Consider the following 6,330-nt stretch of genomic DNA (forward strand, 5'->3'; position numbering starts at 1 on the left):
ACAGAAGTGCCACAATACCACGTGGCATGGTCTCAACTAAAGCCTGAAGTAGTTCCGGAGGGAATTGACACCGTGAATCGTTCAGGGCTGTCTATAAATCGGTAAGAGTACTAGGGGTGGAGATGTCTTCTGAACAGCACGTTGCAAGTCATTCCAGATATGCTCAATAATGTTCATGTCTGGGGAGTTTGGTGGCCAGCGGAAATGTTTAAAACTCAGGAGAGTGTTCCTAGAGTCACTCTGTAGCAATACTGGATGTGTGGGGTGTCGCATTGTCCTGCTGAAATTGCCCACGTCCGTTGGCATGCACAATGGATGCAGGTGGTCAGACAGAATGCTTACGTACTATCACCCGTCAGAGTCGTATCTTGGTGCGTCAGGGTCCCATGTCACTCCAACTGCACATGCCCCACACCATTACAGAACCTCCACCAGTTTGAACAATCCGCTGCTGACATGCGGGGTCCATGGATTCACGAGGTTGTCTCCATATCCGTACACGTCTATCTGCTCGATACAATTTGAAACGAGACTCGTCCGACCAGGCAACATGTTTCCAGTCATCAGCAGCCCAATGTCGGTGTTGACGAGACAGGCGAGGCGTAAAGCTTTGTGTCGTGCAGTCATCAAGGGTAAACGAGTGCGCCTTCGGCTCCGAAAGCCCATATCGATTGTTTCGTTGAATGGTTCGCACGCTGACACTTGTTGCTGGCCCAGTATTGAAATCAGCAGCAATTTGCGGGAGGGTTGCACTTCTGTCACGGTGAAAGATTCTCTTCAGTCGTCGTTGGTCCCGTTCTTGCAGGATCTATTTCCGGCCGCAGCGATGTCGGAGATTTGATGTTTTACCGGATTCCTGATATTCCCGGTACACTCTGAAATGGTCGTAGGGGAAAGTCTCCACCTCATCGCTATCTCGGAGACGCTGTGTCCCGCCGCTCGTGCGCCGACTATAATACTATGTTCAAACTTACTTAAATCTTTATAATCTGCCATTGTAGCAGCAGTAACCGATCTAACTACTGCGCCAGGCACTTGTCTTATATAGGCATTGCCGACCGCATCGCCGTATTATGCCTGTTTACATACCTCTGAATTTGAATACGCATGCTTATACCAGTTTCTTTGGCGCTTCAGTGTATATCGGAGTTTTCCTTGATACCCTGTCGATATACAAAGTTATGGAGCGAAGTGATGGACTGGGTATCAGTAACGGTAGAGGTATCAAGTTATGGTTACAGTCCCTAACATTTCGGCTTGATGAGGTTGTCTGAGATCGGAACTGCTTTCTAAGTCGTGGCAGCCTCTTAATGATGTTCCAAGGGTTGGAAGACGAAATGTTAGGCAGAGAAGTATGCCTTGGCCCACGGTATAGTGCTCATAAAACAAAAAGCACAAAAATGTAAAAAAAATAATTTTTATGTTTGGCTCTAAAAATGTAATTAATTTTAGACTCAAATTTATAGTGCATATTAATTTAAAAATGTTTAACTCTTACGTGCTCCTTAGAGCAGGATTCGAGGCATCGATTCTTTTTTGTAATCAGATTCGAATTTCGACTCAGCGTCGTTGGCGAAACAACATTTAAGTAATGTATCCGTAAAATCTATTTTTGGTCTGTGAGCCGTCCGTATTCTGTTTTAGCAATCTTCAGTCACTTTCATAAATTTTATATGGGACAACACTGGAACAGGGAGGTCTGATTGGTAAAATGTTGAATATTTTATTATCTCACGGATACATTAATGATTTTTATGTTATGTCTGTGTGTGTCTGACGAAAAACAATATACGTTTTGCCAGAGGAATTTCGAATGACGTTATTGAGGAGTCTTCAGCGGCATAAAATACATTTTCACTTCAATGCAGCACATTTAATCTACATATTGCGCCATTGTACTGTTGGTCGACCCTTGACACTTTCTTTCTCAGCATACGTGTTTTTTTTTTACGACTTATGAGCTCATGCTGTTCTACATGCGTCCTTGCTGTCCTCTTCTGCCAACACCATTAAGAATCCGTGCCATGTCAGCACACTCACTCTCTCTCTCTCTCTCTCTCTCTCTCTCTCTCTCTCTCTCTCTCACACACACACACACACACACACACACACAAAATATATTAATTCACCTAATACACACGTCCTTTCGTATTCCAGTTTCGATCCACAATACTCTGACGGGATGATACATTTATGCATTCCTATATCCGTACTCCGAAACCCACCTTTCTTTCTGTGGCGGAGTGTACTTTGATATCACCTCCTTTTCTATTCCATTCGCGACCGGTGCTTATGAAGAGAGATTCGATAAACTAGCGTATGTTCTTCCTTTTCAATAATTTTCCCGTCCTGGTCACTTCGAGAGACGTATGTAGGGGCAAGTAATACGTTGCTCATCTCTTCTTGGGACGTTCGCTCACAGAAATCAGCAGTAAACTTCTCAGAGATGCGCAGAGCCCCTATTGTAGATCCACAATAGTCTGACGGGATGATACATTTATGCATTCCTTTATCTGTACTCCGAAACCCACCTTTCTTTCTGTGGCGGAGTGTACTTTGATATCACCTCCTTTTCTATTCCATTCGCGACCGGTGCTTATGAAGGGAGATTCGATAAACTAGCGTATGTTCTTCCTTTTCAATAATTTTCCCGTCCTGGTCACTTCGAGAGACGTATGTAGGGGGAAGTAATACGTTGCTCATCTCTTCTTGGGACGTTCGCTCACAGAAATCAGCAGTAAACTTCTCAGAGATGCGCAGAGCCCCTATTGTAGTGTGTGCCACTGGAGCTGGATAACTCTCCCAAGCTTACTGAACTATCCAGAGACGAACTATGCCGCCCTTATTGGATCTTGTGTATCCCTTCTGTTAATCCATCCAGGTACTTACGAGTAATACTCAAGCATATGTCTCACATGAGTGTAACGCAATTCTTTCGTGGACAATTAATATCTCCTGGAGATTCTTCCAATGAGACAGTAAGTCGATCTTTTTCTCCGTCAAATAACCAGTTGCGCCGGCCCAAGGTGGCCGAGCGGATCTAGGCGATACAGTCTGGAACCGCGTGACCGCTACTGTCGCAGGGTCGAATCCTGCTTCGGGCATGGATGTGTGTGACGTCTTCAGGTTAGTTAGGTGTAAGTATTTCTAAGTTCTAGGGGACTGATGACCTCAGAAGTTAAGTCCGATAGTGCTCGGAGCCATTTGAACCATTTTTAACCAGTTGCATTAAAAAGGAAACACTTTTACGGCATTCGGCAAATACGAGTATCTTTCGGAACCTCAGGAAACTTATTTTTCAATATTGTCATGACTTGTGAAGTACCGATTGATAATTCAGTCAATGTTGAACAATCAATTGTTGACGTACTGTATGACGTGTTGTCATGATGAAGCATGATGCAATGTTTTCCATTGTTTTCCCGAATTTTCGTGGTGGTATGTTCTTATGGCACCAAACTGCTGAGGTCATCGGTCCCTAGGCTTACACACTACTTCTTAATCTAACTTAAACTAACTTACGCTAAGGACAACACATACACACCCATGCCCGAGGGAGGACTCGGACCATGGGAAGGCGCCTTAGACCGCGCAGCTTTTCGCGATTTCATCGCTGACTTGTGGCAAGTATTGCTGTGTTACACAGCAATCATCAGTAAGTGTTCTTCGATCCTTTAAATGAATGCTAACTGAAGAAAGACGCCGTCATTTGCTCGGAAGAGCTTCGTAAACGGATCACTTTTGTTAGCTTCAGTTTATCTTGCATTTTTGTTTCCGACTAATACTAATACACTATCTGATCAAAAACATCCGAACACTCCTGCGTGCCAGCCGGAGTGGCCGAGCGGTTCTAGGCGTTTCAGTCTGGAACCGCGCGACCGCTACGGTCGCAGGTTCGAATACTGCCTCGGGCATGGATGAGTGTGATGTCCTTAGGTTAGTTAGGTTTAAGTAGTTCTAAGTTCTAGGGGACTGATGACCTCAGATGTTAAGTCCCATAGTGCTCAGAGCCATTTGAACCGTTTGAAACACTCCTGCTTAATGAGGAGTTGACCACTAGAGACCACGAGGGGCTGACCCGCCAGTATAAAAGAAAGTGTGGAGAGTTGTGTAGTCAGTAGAGAAACAGTGACAGGAGGAGAGCTAAGTGACCTCGAACGTGGACTAGTCATTGGACGTCACCTGAATAACAAACACTCAGGGGCATTACTGCCCTTCTGAAGCTTGCCAAATCAACTGTTGAAGAAGAAACGCGAAGGAACAACCACATCTAAACTAAGGTCAGCCAGGTATCGTGTACTGAGGGAGAGGGACCGTCGAGCACTGCGGACTGCGGTTGTGAAAAATCGAGTGAAACCCGCGGAAGGAATCCCTTGTGAGTTCGAAAGTGCTACCAGCAGTCGATCTAGCACAATGTATGTGCGCTGGGAGTTAAAAAGAATTGGATAGAATGGTCGAGCAGCTCCTCGTAAGCCACACATTTCTGTGAAATGATAATTAAATCAACTCCCTACGCTGTCGACAGGCGTTGACATATATCAGCGGGGACAGTTGCAAATGTGTGCCAAGACCGGGACTCGAACCCGGGACCTCCTGCTTACATGGCAGACGCTCTATCCATCTGAGCCACCAGGGCACAGAGGATAGTGCGACTGCAGGGATTTATCCGCTCCCCGTGAAACACACATTCCCAACTTAATGTCAACACACGACATTCGTATTACACTCATTACGCGGCATACAGTCTTACTGAGTCCCGTAAGAGTTTGGCAAGATGTGTGCATTCGCACAGAAGAAGAAGGTCAATGGCCGTCCGAAAGAACAGATACCATCTTCATATAGTTAAGGCTAACCGGCCATTGACCTTCTTCTGTGCGAATGCACACGTATTGCCAAACTCTTAGGAGACTCGGTAAGATTGTCTGCCGCGTAATGAGTGTAATGGACAGGGGCAATGCGAATGTAGTGTGTGGACATTAAGATAGGAATGTGGGTCTCACGGAGAGCTCTCAGGTTCTAAAATGGTTCAAATGGCTCTGAGCACTATGGGACTTAACATCTGTGGTCATCAGTCCCCTAGAACTTAGAACTACTTAAACCTAACTAACCTAAGGACATCACACACATCCATGCCAGAGGCAGGATTCGAACCTGCGACCGTAGCAGTCGCGCGGTTCCGGACTGCGCGCCTAGAACCGCTAGACCACCGCGGCCGGCAGCTCTCAGGTAAGCCACTGGTGACGCAGCCACAAAGGAATCGACAAGAGCCTCGACTAGTAAACAAGATAGGTCTTCTCTCGAGTGATTAACGAAAACCATAGGAAATCTGACTCACAAATGTCACAGCTCCCAGTAACAAGGTCGCTTAGCATCTCCGTTTACTAACATTCCGCCTTCCTGTGACTTACGTATGGTCCACATTTCCTAGCATTAACACATTTTAGAGTAATCCTTAGAGACGTACGATACGTTTCTTGTTGAGCTCCCGATAAGGGTGGAAAATTCTTATGTTGGACACACAAGTCTGTCACGAAGGACTTTCGCAACGGATTTGTTTTACAAACTGTTCTTGGTGCTTGTCGGGTTATTTCGCTTTTTGCAAAGAGAATTAACACAACTGCACCGAGAACAGTTAATAAAAATCTGTCACAAATTTATTGTTGATTCTATGAACCTTGTCGGTCGTTTTTTGTCATTCGTCGTGTTCATGAAGTAAACTTTCAGGGGTGTAGTACGAGATGAGATGTACATTAACAAAGAAAAGCAGTCCTCTGAAGTCCTTTCCCGTTTCGTTAAACCAATTTGGCTGCCTTTTTTTTTTGTTGCGGAAGTTTTCAAAATTTTTTTGTTAACCTGTTTGGGTTTTTTCTGAGGATGTGTCCATAAAAATCAGTTCTTCTCTTCCTTATCATGTCAGAATTTTTCGGTAGTTTGGTAAAGGGTTTCATTTTTGACGTGAATTAGTTTGTTGTTGTGGAATATGGGACCAAGAATTTTTCTTGCTACATTCCTTTCTTTGATCTCCCGCCTTTCAACTGGCCCATGGTTGGTGATGGACAATGTTTCGGTTGCATACAGGACTTCCAGTTCTATTGTCGTATTGTAACGTCTTATTTTTGAATTTCACGAGAGGGACTTTTTGTTTTATGTATTGCTGGTGGGTTGGAAGTTTATTATCTTTTCTGGATCTTATTTTCTTCTTTTGGGATCGTTGATTCCGTTTTTGTTTTTGGGGATGATTTTGAGCTTTATTTTAGAGAGATAGTGACCACAATCTAGGATGGTTCCTCTGATAACTTTGACATTTTGTATTTCCTAATGGAACTTCAG

At 44.5% G+C, this 6,330-nt stretch overlaps 1 non-coding gene across 1 annotated transcript; it reads right to left on the reverse strand.

Moving 5' to 3' along the window:
• Positions 1-4,562: 4,562 nt before the first annotated feature.
• On the reverse strand, positions 4,563-4,636 carry Trnat-ugu (transfer RNA threonine (anticodon UGU)). Its single transcript has one exon. It is a non-coding gene; the product is annotated as a tRNA-Thr (tRNA).
• Between the last annotated feature and the right edge of the window lie 1,694 nt (positions 4,637-6,330).

The sequence above is a fragment of the Schistocerca cancellata genome, chromosome 9 (assembly GCF_023864275.1).
Source record: "Schistocerca cancellata isolate TAMUIC-IGC-003103 chromosome 9, iqSchCanc2.1, whole genome shotgun sequence".
NCBI classification, from domain to species: Eukaryota; Metazoa; Arthropoda; class Insecta; order Orthoptera; family Acrididae; genus Schistocerca; species Schistocerca cancellata.